The sequence below is a fragment of the Spermophilus citellus genome (genome assembly GCF_964194105.1).
Source record: "Spermophilus citellus genome assembly, chromosome: 5".
In the NCBI taxonomy this organism is placed as follows: Eukaryota; Metazoa; Chordata; class Mammalia; order Rodentia; family Sciuridae; genus Spermophilus; species Spermophilus citellus.
This window is the reverse complement of record NC_138186.1, coordinates 67,049,571-67,064,673: the sequence shown is the minus strand read 5'-3', so window position 1 is coordinate 67,064,673 and position 15,103 is coordinate 67,049,571.

The window sequence follows — 15,103 nt, the reverse complement described above, 5'->3', positions numbered from 1 at the left end:
GGGTTGGTGCTCTCCAGAAGATTTCAATCCAAGCTATTTTGTGCATAAAGAAGGACACTGAAGTACAACTTAGCCTGTAGGAATTTACTCTGTAGGTATAAGCTGGTCACCTGCAGGACATATCCTCTTTGTAGATATGTTTTGGAAGGCAACAGGATTTAAGAACATGACAAAACTGAGTTGGGAAGATGGCTGAGAAGAGGCACCCAGCACTAGTCAGCTCCTCAGTGGGAAAAACAAAGAACAGGTGTGAACTGCTTGAGGAAGTGGGTAGCTACAGGTGACCACTGGAAACTGACAGAAGAGAAAATGTATTCTGGTGAAATTCAGAGAGTAGGGAGAATAACAAAGCAAGAGAGGCAAAAATACCCCAGTACCTACTTCTTGGTATATTGGTTGGGAGAAAAGGGTTGACTGTCCCCTCCAGAAGGGTAAAGGTGAAAGACAGAGTCTCAGCATGATGCAGAAGGCTATACACCCTGCAGATAAACAGCTTAACTGAGCAAGTAACCTAGAGTCTGCACAAGAAACTCGCCTGACATTTCACTGCATCTCTCAGAGTGCTGTAGCCAGGAGCCATCTTGAGAAGGGTCCTGTTATTGTCTGAGACTCCATGCTCTTCTGCTCAGAAAATCTGGCATAATCATATCTCAGGGTCCCCATGAACACCTTGCTGCATTGGCTGGGAAGCTGGTGGCTACATGAGACATTCGTGACTTGGGGGTGCCTCTGATACAAACCTGCAGAGCATCTTATGCTGTGGGGAGTGCAGGCTGTGACAGGGAGGGGACTGGAAGACTATGCCCTCTGGAATCAGTGGTATTAATGAACTTGCCCTCTGGCTGGGAAACCAGTCACATGTGGTTTCATGTGGGGGCCAGAACTGAAGGCACAGGGCTTGAGGATAGTCAACTTCTGGGTTCCCACAACCCCTTCTCTAGCACAGAACTCAGTGGTTCAATTTCTTCTTTCAATCTCTGAGGCATTGACCTTTACCATACCCCAGGTGCACAGAATAAAAACTTGCAGAACAGATATATACACCAAAGGTGTCATGGAGAGACTTACCTGTCACAGCCCTGGAACTGGCCCTTTCCCGAGGTACACAGACTGAAAACCTCCAGAGAGAATATACCCCTAGTACAGCCAAGGTTTTGACTTAACCCACTGGGCAAGAAACACCTGACACAGCTTCTACCCTGGTGTGAGCTGGGAAGAATTTTCATAAGTTGTAGCTTCAACCCACTACCACTACCCCACCATACTTGGCGGGTTCTAAATTTAGAAGACCCAGAGAGATTAGCTTGTCATGGCCTGCTATCACCTTCTCTTGTTTGAGTCTCCAAACATCTTGCCTAGGAGAAATTTTTGACTCATTTTTTTCTCTGTCTATTCTGTCTTTTATTACTATTACTATTTTTAATTTTCAATATACTTTTTTTCTTAATTTTATTTTATTTCATTTAATTTTTAAGATTTGATTTTTCCCTTTCTCATTTTTTATTTCTATTTTTATTATTTACTATTTGTTTTCCTTTCTACTTATTTTCTTCATTTTAATGATTAATTTTTATTTCTTAGTCTTTTAACTCTCTCTTTTTCCTTCTGCTGCTGGGCATGGAACCCAGGGCCTTATGAACATGAGGTAATTGCTTAGTTTTGAGTTATACTCCCAACTCAGCAGAAAAGAATTAAGCCCATTTCCAACCACAATCCAGTCCCATTCAAAATTTAATTAGAGAAAATATTTATTTAAATACCCTCTAAAAAAAAAAACAACAACAAAAAGAACATAAGCTCCCAGATATCAAACTCTCCTTGGTAGGCATAGCTAGTGGGAGGCTGAGTTCTAGCGCCTGGGCTGATACCTCCACAGTAACTACAGGGAGAAAAAATCTCAGTGGCTGACATTGAGTCTATGAGGGGATCTCTACATAGATTGTAGCTGCATTTGGTCTAGTTGCGTAGGGGTGAAAAGATTGAAGGGGAGGTCCAGAGAGGGGAAGCTCTGATTCCAGTTTCCTCCCCATAAATTACCCACACTACACCAGTTACCAATCAGAAGACAAGAGTTCAACGTTTTAACAAGAGTTCAGAAACACACATCAGAATCACTTTCAAACAGAACTTCTATCAACAGTGCCTGTGGAAATCCCCAATGGAAATCTCCCGTAAGAGAAGTAACCACAGAGGACACATCCCACATACTTTGCTGCCTATGCCATATATTCCTGATGTTCCAGAGTGTCCCTATTCTCAGGACTTGCAGAGACAGTGGACCTTTCATACTCTAATACAGCATGTTCTATGTCCAAAGCCAAGAACTACAACAAAGAAGCTACAGAGAAATTATACCATAGAGCCCAGTTGGAAATAAACTCAACATTACATGATAAACTAATAATTACAAGTCAGATTAACAAAAGACAGCCACATAAAATGAAGAATTCCACATAAAAGTCTAAGAGAGGTCCATCCCAACAGATGCACATATCTCAACATAGAAAAATTAGAAATATGTATAAACATAGTTATATCACCTCCTAAGGTTCATAATGCATAGTAACAAATTAAAAAGATATCAAGGTGGCACTGGAGTTGTTGCTCAGTGGTATAATACTTGCCTAGCATGTGTGAGGCACTGGGTTTAATTCTCAGCACTGCATACAAATAAATAAATAATAAAAAGGTCAATCAACTTCTAATTTTTTTTTAAAAAAAAGATATCAAAGTGGTAAAATGCTGGACGAAGAATTCAGAAGAATGCTTTCAGGAAAGCTCAAGGAAATCCAAGAGAACACAAAACGAATATTAAATAAATTCAAGAAGCCAATGTGGGATATGAATGAGTAATTCAATAAAGAGAGACTTTGAAAAAGAACTAAAAAGAAATCAACAAATCGTATTTTTAAAAACTCAATTAAAAGCCTCATCAAACAGATTAGATCAAGCTGGAGAAAGAATATTAAGAGTTTGACGGCAACTCTAGTAATATTACATTCTGATAGTAATAAAGAAAAAAATAAGAGAATGAATATGCAAAATCTCTGGGATATCATTAAAAGACATGAAGAACAATGGGACAGAATAGAAATCACAGAGACAAATCCACATACCTATAGCCATCTGACACTTGATAAAGTTGGCAAAATATCTGTTGGTAAAAGAGACTTTTTTAAAAAATGGTGCTGGGAAAACTGGATAGCTATATGTAGAAAATGCAACTAGATTCCTGTCTCACACCCTGCACACACACTATCTCACACCCTGCACAAAATTCAAATTGAAATGCATCAAAGACTTAGGAATTAGGTCAGATACCTTGAAACTGTTAGAAGAAAACATAGGGACAACACTCCATCAATGTAGGGGCAGGTGTTGACTTCCTAAATCATAAAATTCCTAAACCAGAAATAAAACTAAGAATGAATGAGATGCCATCAGATTAAAAAGCTTCTGCACATGAACATGATTAGAGAGCCCACAGAATGAGAGAAAATCTTTGTCAGCTACTCTACTGGTAGTAAATTAATATCCAGAATATACAAAGAACTCAAAAAAACTTAACACACATACACACACACACACAAACACAATCATTAAATGACAAAAGAATTAAACAGAAGCTTCTCAAAAGAAGGAACACAAATACCCAACAAAGATATGAAAAAATGTTCAACATCTCTAGTAATCAGGGAAATGCAAATCAAAACTACACGAAGATTTTATTTTACTCCTGTCAGAACATCAAAGATTAAGAGTACAAACAATAATAAATACTATCACAGATGTAGGGAAAAAAGGTATATTTGTACATTGTTGGTGGGACTGCAGATTGATAAAACCACTCTAGAAAGTAGTATGAAGATTCCTCAAAAAACTAGGGATGGAAACATATGACCTAGCTATCCCACTCCTTGGTATATTCCCCAAAGAACTAAAATCAGAATACTACAGCAATATCATCATCTCAATATGTATGGCAACACAATTAACAGAAGCTAATTTATGAACTCAACCCAGATACCCATCAGTAGACGAATGGACTAGGAAATTGTGGGTATATATACACAATGGAGTTCTACTCAGCTATAAAGCAGAATGAAATTATGGCATATGCTGGTAAATAGATGGAAATGGAAAACATTCTGCTAAAGGAAATAAGCCAGACTAAGAAGCTTAAAGGTTGAATGTGTTCTGTCATCTGTAGAAACAAGAGTAAAAGGGAAAGTAGGGGTGGAGGTGAATAATAAGATATCAAAATGCATAAGGAAGATCAGTAGTGTAGACGAGGAAGGTCAAGAGGCAGGGTGGAGGGATGGGAAAGGGGAGGCAAGGCAGAATGAATTCTTTAAAAATCATGTTACATGCACATATAAACATACCACAGGGACTTTCACTATCATGAGCACTTGTAAAGAAGAAATCCAAAAGGGGGATCCAACATGGCTGCCGGCGAGGAAGCAGCGATTCCAATGTCTCCACAGTAACGGGATCAGAAAGACCCGTTGGAACAGCGGCAGTCTACCTACTGAGGAACTTCTAGCAAAATTCCGTTAAGAGGGGACCTGCTGGGAATTGGTAGGTTTATTAGAAGTGTCAGTTTGTCCCAGACAAGTGGATCTTGGCCGGCCACTTGGGCGCGGAGGTCCAGTACCGCAGCCACCAGCCGCTTCTGCAAGCGGCCGGCGGCCCAGAGGGGCGCGGACCGCCCGAACCCGCAGACGGCACCCGCCATCCCGCCGTCCCGGGGAGGCCCTGCTCTCGCTCTGCGAAGGGCCACCACGCCTGCTAGGCTCGTAGCCACGCAGCCGCAGCTGCCCGGCTCTATAGGCGGTCCCCCCGGCGGGTGCAGAGGTACAATCCCGCGGCCACCAGCCGCTTCAGAAAGCGGCCGGCGGCCCTGAGCGGTGTGGCCCGCCCGAACCCGCAGATGGCACCCGCCATTCCGCAGTCCCAGGGAGGCCCTGCTCTCGCTCTGCGAACGGCCACCCCGCCCGCCCGAATCTTAGCCATGCGGCCACAGCTGCCCGGCTCTACAGGGAGCCCCCAGCGGCCCGGCGCAGCGAGAAGTGTCCCCGCCTGGCCCAGCAGACAGCCCGTGCCCTCCCGGCTCTACTAACAGCCCCGCCCACACGGCGAACGGCTCCCCCCCCACCCCCAGACAGCGTGAAGGGAATCTAACCAACCCTTTACGAAATAGCGAACTGGGAAATAAAACCAGAGATTGTGTCAGACCAGAGACAAGCCAGTTCCACCCCTCCCTTCGGACACTCCAGCAAGGAGCCAGGGGCCTGCCATAGCAGAGAGGGGAAGTCACCAAAGTTCGGCCAAAGAGATTCCTTCCCAGCGGAATCTACTTTAGCAGGAGTGTGACTCCCACCCATACCAGATACAAACAACCGGGAAAGTTCAAAATCTCTCTGTGGGCGTGACCATAAGGGCCAAAGGACTCTCGACCCCCAACTCCCCCTACTGCCAGTGACGAGGGCGTGACTGTAGGGGCAGAGGGAAGCAGAGAAGACTCCCCACCCCCAAATCCCCCAACCGCGAACAGAGAGGGTGTGACGGTAGGGGCGGAGGGAAACAGAGGACACTCCAGACCCCCAACTCCTCCTACTGCCAGCAGTGTGGTTGTGACTGTAGGGGCTGAGGGAAGTAGAGGGGATCCTCGACCCCCAACTCGTATTACCACCAGCAGCGACACCAATGGTCTTAGCTGCCAGATTCCGAAGGTGTGCCCACCAAAGGGGTCCGGAAAAATTAAACAATTGACTCCCAGACCACAGCTCCACAGCACTGGGGCTTAGATGAATGACAGCAAGAGTGCTCAGTAGTTAGGGAAATAGAGCACTTGGTGGGGCTGAAAGTGTAACCAAATCCTTGGGGAACTGCCTCCGGTGAGCAGGACCTGGCTGGCTGGCAGGAGGAAGGGGAGGAGGGGCCGTAGAAGTGAAACGGCTCTGGACCAACAGGATTGAGAGACTCCCAGGAACCGCCTTACAGGGATTGCTGTTGACACATTGAGGGCAAAACTCAGCCTGGAGGGCACAGCTTTGCCTACAGGAAGAGAAGAAAATGGATCCCTAAGACCTAATTTTATTTCCTATTTCATTTTAATTTTTTCTCTCCCTTTTCCCTCTCTCTCTCCCCTTTCAAGTTTACTGCTCTTCCCATTCTCCTCTATGCTATCTATCTCCCTCTCCTGCTTTCTTTTCAAGAGCACCTACCTTCCCCTTCCCCCCAACTTTCATCCCAAGCATTACGTCCTCCATTTCGCGTAACTGTCTAAATACAAATAGGTGTGCGCCCTCCCCCCGTGCCTGCAAGGTAGCTGGACCTGCAACCCACCCTCAGGTCAGGCCCAGCAACCTGGGAGTGGCAGAGCCGCCCCACGCGCCTGCAAGGTAGGCGCACCTGCCACCAACCAGCAGAACAGGCCCAGCGGCCTGCCGATGTGGTAGGCACAGTGCCCCAATTGGAGGAGGAGCAGAGCCCCTACCCGCGCCTGCGCGGGAGACTTTGCAACTATACAAGAGTAATACAAATATATAGGGGGAAAATTCAATAACACAAGAGTCTCACTAAGCAGAAAGAAACACGAACAGTATGAAGAGACAAGGAAAGAAAGGACCACAAGCAATGCAGGTCAACTCAACATTAGAAGAGGTAATATCTGCAGCAGATGGAATGTCAGATAAAGAATTAAGGAGATACATGCTTCAGATGATCTGGAGTCTCAAGGAAGACATTAGACAGCAAAATCAGACAATGAAAGATCTCTTCAACAATGAAATACATAAACAAATCCAGGAAGCAAAAGATCAACCATACAGGGAGATAGAGGTTATAAAAAACAAACAAACAGAAATCCTAGAAAGGCAGGAAGCAATAAACCAACTTAAAAACCTCAATTGAGAATACTACCAGCAGAGTAGAACACTTAGAAGATAGAACATCAGACAATGAAGACAAAGTATTTCAACTTGAAAAGAACATAGACAGCTCAGCAAGACTGTTAAGAAACCATGAGCAGAACATCCAAGAAATATGGGATAACATTAAAAGACCAAACTTAAGAGTCATTGGGATACAGGAAGACACAGAGCTCCAAACCAAAGGAATAAACAACCTATTCAATGAAATAATTTGAGAAAACTTCCCAGACTTGAAGAACGAGACAGAATCCCAAATCCTAGAAGCCTACAGGATGCCGAATGTGCATAATCATAAGAGATCCACACCTAGACACATTATAATGAAGATGCCCAACATACAGAATAAGGAGAGAATTTTAAAAGCTACAAGAGAAAGGAAGCAGATTACATTTAGGGGTAAACCAATCAGGATAACAGCTGATCTCTCAACACAGACTTTGAACGCTAGAAGATCCTGGAATAACATATTTCAAACACTGAAAGAAAATGGGTTCCAACCAAGAATTGTGTATCCAGCAAAATTAAGTTTCAAGATGGAAGATGAAATTAAAACCTTCCATGATAAACAAAAGTTAAATGAATTTGCAGCTAGAAAACCATCTCTCCAAAAAGTCCTCAGCAAAACATTACAGGAAGAGGAAATGTAAAGTAACAATGAAAACCAACAGTGGGAGGTAGGACAGTAAAGGGGGGAAAATAATCAAAGAGGAAAACAAACCATATTCAGTAACATAAATAAACAAATATGGCTGGAAGGATAACCCATATCTCAAAAATAACCCTAAATGTTAATGGCTTAAACTCACCAATTAAGAGATACAGGATAGTAGAATGGATCACAAAACATGACCCAACAATATGCTGCCTACAGGAGACGCATTTGATAGGAAAAGACATACATAGACTGAAGGTGAAAGGTTGGGAAAAATCATATCACTCATATGGACTTCGGAAACAAGCAGGAGTGTCCATACTCATATTAAATAAAATAGATTTCAAGCCAAAGTTAATCAAAAGGGATAAAGAGGGACACTACATACTGCTCAAGGGAACCATACACCAACAAGACATAACAATCATAAATATATATGCCACAAACAATGGTGCAGCTATGTTCATGAAACAAACTCTTCTCAAGTTCAAGAGTCTAATAGACCACCATACAATAATCATGGGAGACTTCAACACACCTCTCTCACCACTGGACAGATCTTCCAAACAAAAGTTGAGTAAGGAAACTATAGAACTCAATAACACAATTAACAACCTAGACTTAATTGACATATATAGAATATACCACCCAACATCAAGCAGTTACACTTTTTTCTCAGCAGCACATGGATCCTTCTCAAAAATAGATCATATATTATGTCACAGGGCAACTCTTAGACAATATAAAGGAGTAGAGATAATACCATGTATCTTATCTGACCATAATGGAATGAAACTGAAAATCAACGATAAAAGAAGGAAGGAAAAATCATGCATCACTTGGAGAATGAACAATAGGTTACTGAATGATCAATGGGTTATAGAAGACATCAAGGAGGAAATTAAAAAATTCTTAGAGATAAATGAAAACACAGACACAACATATCGGAATCTATGGGACACATTGAAAGCAGTTCTAAGAGGAAAATTCATTGCATGGAGTTCATTCCTTAAAAAAAGAAAAAAACAACAAATAAATGATCTCATATTTCATCTCAAAATCCTAGAAAAAGAAGAGCAAAACAACAGCAAAAGAAGTAGAAGGCAAGAAATAATTAAAATCAGAGCTGAAATTAATGAAATCGAAACAAAAGAAACAATTGAAAAAATTTATAAAACTAAAAGTTGGTTCTTTGAAAAAATAAATAAGATCGACAGACCCTTAGCCATGCTGATGAAGAGAAGAAGAGAGAGAACTCAAATTATTAGCATACAGGATGAAAAAGGCAACATCACAACAGACACTTCAGAAATACAGAAGATAATCAGAAATTATTTTGAATCCTTATACTCCAATAAAATAGAAGATAGTGAAGGCATAGATAAATTTCTTAAGTCATATGATCTGCCCAGATTGAGACATGAGGACATAGACAACCTAAACAGACCAATATCAATTGAGGAAATAGAAGAAACCATCAAAAGATTACCAACTAAGAAAAGCCCAGGACTGGATGGGTATACAGCAGAGTTTTACAAAACCTTTAAAGAGGAACTAATACCAATACTTTTCAAGCTATTTCAAGAAATAGAAAAAGAGGGAGAACTTCCAAATTCATTCTACGAGGCCAACATCACCCTGATTCCTAAACCAGACAAAGACACTTCAAAGAAAGAAAACTACAGACCTATATCTCTAATGAACCTAGACGCAAAAATCCTCAATAAAATTCTGGCGAATCGGATACAAAATCATATCAAAAAAATTGTACACCATGATCAAATAGGATTCATCCCTGGGATGCAAGGTTGGTTCAATATACAGAAATCAATAAATGTTATTCACCACATCAATAGACTTAAAAATAAGAACCATATGATTATCTCGATAGATGTGGAAAAAGCATTCGACAAAGTACAGCATCCCTTTTTTTTCAAAACTCTCAAAAAAATAGGGATAACAGGAACATACCTCAACATTGTAAAAGCAATCTACGCTAAGCCCCAGGCTAGCATCATTCTGAATGGAGAAAAATTGAAGGCATTCCCTCTAAAATCTGGAACAAGACAGGGATGCCCTCTCTCACCACTTCTGTTCAACATAGTTCTCGAAACACTGGCCAGAGCAATTAGACAGACGAAAGAAATTAAAGGCATAAAAATAGGAAAAGAAGAACTTAAATTATCACTATTTGCAGATGACATGATTCTATACCTAGAAGACCCAAAAGGGTCTACAAAGAAACTATTAGAGCTAATAAATGAATTCAGCAAAGTGGCAGGATATAAAATCAACACGCATAAATCATAGGCATTCCTCTATATCAGCAACAAACCCTCTGAAATGGAAATGAGGACAACCACTCCATTCACAATATCCTCAAAAATAATAGAATACTTGGGAATCAACCTAACAAAAGAGGTAAAAGACTTATACAATGAAAACTACAGAACCCTAAAGAGAGAAATTGAAGAAGACCTTAGAAGATGGAAAAATATACCCTGTTCATGGATAGGCAGAACTAACATCATCAAAATGGCGATATTACCAAAAGTTCTCTATAGGTTTAATGCAATGCCAATCAAAATCCCAATGGCATTTCTTGTAGAAATAGAGAAAGCAATCATGAAATTCATATGGAAAAATAAAAGACCCAGAATAGCAAAAACAATGCTAAGCAGGAAGTGTGAATCAGGTGGTATAGCGATACCAGACTTCAAACTATACTACAGAGCAATAGTAACAAAAACAGCATGGTATTGGTACCAAAACAGGCGGGTGGACCAATGGTACAGAATAGAGGACACAGAAACAGAAACCAACCCACAAAACTACAACTTTCTTATATTTGATAAAGGGGCTAAAAGCATGAAATGGAGGAAGGATAGCATCTTCAACAAATGGTGCAGGGAAAACTGGAAATCCATATGCACGAAAATGAAACTTAATCCCTTTCTCTTGCCATGCACAAATGTTAACTCAAAATGGATCAAGGAGCTTGATATCAAACCAGAGACAAGGCATCTGATAGAAGAAAAAGTTGGCTACGACCTACATACTGTGGGGTCGGGCTCCAAATTCCTCAATAGGACACCCATAGCACAAGAATTAATATCTAGAATCAACAAATGGGACTTGCTCAAACTAAAAAGTTTTTTCTCAGCAAAAGAAACAATAAGAGAGGTAAATAGGGAGCCTACATCATGGGAACAAATCTTACTCCTCACACTTCAGATAGAGCCCTAATATCCAGAGTATATAAAGAACTCAAAAAATTAGACAATAAGATAACAAATAACCCAATCAACAAATGGGCCACAGACCTAAACAGACACTTCTCAGAGGAGGACATACAATCAATCAACAAGTACATGAAAAAATGCTCACCATCGCTAGCAGTCAGAGAAATGCAAATCAAAACCACCCTAAGATATCAACTCACTCCAGTAAGATTGGCAGCCATTATGAAGTCAAACAATAACAAGTGCTGGTGAGGATGTGGGGAAAAGGGTACACTTGTACCCTTGGTGGGACTGCAAATTGGTGCAACCAATTTGGAAAGCAGTATGGAGATTTCTTGGAAAGCTGGGAATGGAACCACCATTTGATCCAGCTATTCCCCTTCTGGGTCTATTCCCTAAAGACCTAAAAAGAGCATGCTACAGGGACACTGCTACATCGATGTTCATAGCAGTACAATTCACAATAGCAAGACTGTGGAAGCAACCTAGATGCCTTTCAATAGACGAATGGATAAAAAAAAATGTGGCATTTATACACAATGGAGTATTACTCTGCATTAAAAAATGACAAAATTATAGAATTTGGAGGGAAATGGATGGCATTAGAGCAGATTATGCTAAGTGAAGCTAGCCAATCCCTAAAAAACAAATGCCAATGTCTTCTTTGATATAAGGAGAGTAACTAAGAACAGAGTAGGGAAGAAGAGCATGAGAAGATGACTAACATTAAACAGGGATGAGAGGTGGGAGGGACAGGGAGAGAGAAGGGAAATTGCTTGGAAATGGAAGGAGACCCTTAGGGTTATACAAAATTACATACAAGAGGAAGTGAGGGGAAAGGGAAAAATTATACAAGGGGGAGAAATGAATTACAGTAGAGGGGGTAGAGAGAGAAGAGGGGAAGGGAGGGGAGGGGGGATAGTAGAGGATAGGAAAGGCAGCAGAATACAACAGTCATGAGTATGTCAATATGTAAATCAATGGAAGTGTAACTGATGTGATTCTGCAATCTGTATACGGGGTAAAAATGGGAGTTCATAACCCACTTGAATCAAAGTGTGAAATATGATATATCAAGAACTATGTAATGTTTTGAACAACCAATTAAAAAAAAAGATATAGAGTAAAACTTAAAAAAAAGAAGAAATCCAAGTAAATTAAAAACTGGCAATAATCAAACATAATAATTACAGTAAACCATCAAACTTCTAAGATGAATATGAGAGTAAGAATATTTTAAAAAAAGAAAAAAAAACCAGATTAATCAACCAAATGACAAAAACAAGTGTATGAATTTCAATAGTAACTGAATGTAATAGGTCTTTACTCTTCAATTAAAAGACAGCCTGGCTAAGTGGATTGAAAAATAAGAATGAACAACATGCTGCATACAAGAAACTCAAGTCAACAACTCAGGCAGAACATCCTTTCTCCTCACCATAACTATTTGTCTCTTTTTTGTAAATTCCTGGTTCATGAATGGCATTGTAAATTCTAGTGCCTACACTAGGTTCTCAAAGAGCTGTAATCTTGGTAAACACATTTTAGAAGTTAAAGGTTTTGAGGATTATCACATCACAGCCATCTTAATCCTTGCACTACTTACTGAGAACTGAGGTTTATCCACACATCCCCCCTTTCACTCCAGTGACTTTCTTCACAACTTCAAATTTCAGCTGTCTTTCTCTATACTACATAGTTATCTGCCTAATGTGAACTTCCACAAAGTTACCTCATAGCCACTATGTTAACACTATGTTAACGCTGCACTAAGAAATATGGAAGTCAACCATGACTCCTTCTTGTCTGTTATGGCCAGTCAGCTCCCAGGTCTATTATTTCTACTCCTTCTTCCAATTTTTACTATCCCTCTATCAATCCTCCATGTGCCATAAGACCCATTGCTCTGGAAGGCAAGTTTCATCCTTTTTCTCTTTTTAGAAAGAACCATAATTAACCTATTAATTATACCCCATCAAAGTCTGGGATTTCTGAGGTAAGAATTGACTATTTGAGTCTGAATAGTAGATAGAAGCATCTGGAGTAGTGTTCAGAGCTACAGTATATGGCATGGAATTTCACAGTGGAGCCAGCATTCTCTGACCCATAGCTAAACTAGTTCTCTATTTTTCTCTTCAAAAATTTGTTGAACATTATGTACAACCACAAGAATGGGATCCTACTTGGAATAGGTGGTACTCCATGTATGTATAGTATGCAAAATATATTCTGCTGTCATGTATATCTAAAAACAATAAAAACCTTGGAGAAATGGACAATTACTAGAAGCAAAGAAAGAGGTTCTTAGCTCATTCATTCCTGGAGATGAGCCAGTAGAGTGCCATTGTAGACCAACTCCGAACTGATTTAGACCATTAACTTTGGCAACTATGAAAAGCTACACCTTTTGTCCAAATAAACTACTGAAAAATGACTTCTTCCTGTGTAATTTTAAGGAATATCTTTTTGTTGACCATTTCTGATTTTCTATACACGATGGACTCCTTCCTCCCAAGAAGCTGAATATACTAAAACTTTAAGGAGCTCAAAAATGTTTTAACTGAGTATTTTAAGTGTTTTTACTAAAAAAATGATAAATATGATATCTCAAAATGCATTCTACTGTCATGTATAACTAATTTGAATGAATAAAAATTTAAAAAAGAAGATGAAAGGGAAGAAGGAAAGTATTATGGAATATGAAGGAAGAAGAGGAAAAGCATGTGTGGAGTAAGTGTGTATGTAAAAGAACTACATTGTAAACATCTGTGGCAACCAATGATACTAATTATTGCTAAAAAGATCAATACATAGCAGAATAAATACGTTATTTTGCAGCATGGTCAAAAATGCCCAAAGAAATAGCTGAAAGTATTCAAAGCAGTTGTTTATGGAGAGTGGGAAAATTTGTCCAGGGAATTACCTAGATTTTGCTCTATGTCATGCTGTACTATTTGAGCTTTACAATGATGTACATTATTATTTTGATTAAAAAAAGAACAGAACAATTAAATAATTATTGTGTTACCAAAAAATTATAAATATATACAGTGATGCGTGTGTTAAATTAGAGCCAACTCGGGCCATTCCATAGTGTATACATATTTTAAAACATTATGTAGTACATGAAAAAATATATATGATTTTTGTTTCTCAAATCAATACAAAAATGATTATAAATATTTATGAATGTCAAGACTGAGAGGGAAGTATGAAGGGAGGTAGAGTAGTTTGGACTATTTTTTCGTACTTTTAGGATTGTATTTAGGATGATATTAGATAAATATCTCTCCCAGAATAACAGACTAAACCAATTTGATCATGGTGTGGCATGTGGCATATTTGACCATAATATTGCCCAGTGAGCTTGCCAAAAACCAAGATGCCATGAGCTCTCTCAGGGACCATCCCTTTCAAAGATTATTCATTTGAATGAGTCTCTTCCATCTAGCAGTCTGATTCCAAATGTATGAAATTACTATACGTTAAAATACATGCAAACTATATGCAAAATGAGTATGGAGGGATAGAATGTAAATTACATGCAAATATTATTCAGCCAAGCTTCTATAAAATTATACATGTCAATAATAGTAAAGAATTTAAAATAATTCTGTCTTTTAAAATTCATGTATTTATTCCACCTTTTGCTTCCAGAATTTTTAATGCTTTAAGTGTCAAATTTGAAAAAAAAAACTATAAGCAGAAGGAATTAAGCATGATTAAATGGCAAACAGTTTATTTCAACCTATGTTATAGCACTGTGGCCAATTAATTATAGGCATGTTTGAGAAACAAACCACGCTTTCAGAATTTAATTTTTAAAAGTCAATGCAATGCTCTTTAAAAGTTAAATGAGGTCTAAGTGGTAGAATACAGAGATTAGGGTATTTGTTAATATTTTTAACACTTTTTATCATGAAGCTTTTAAAAATTACTAAAAATATCTGAGAATCTCTTTGCTTGGAACGATGTAAGAAAAAAAATTCTTCTCATCAGTCTGGTCTGTTTTGAGATACAGGATTCATTTGTAGCACATTATAAAATTGGTGAAATTTGAAGAATTGTTTCTTTATCAACTTTAATTTTAGTCTCAAAATTATCTCATTTATTATTACTGCCATATCTTCTATTTCAAAATTAAAACCTGTAACAAAGGGATAGAGAGTATATTTCCTTTAGGACATGTGGGAAATATTCACTCTTCTCTCAATTTTGATGAAGTAACAGTTTGTTGTAATAACTCGGTTATGGTCCAAGCCAAATTGGAA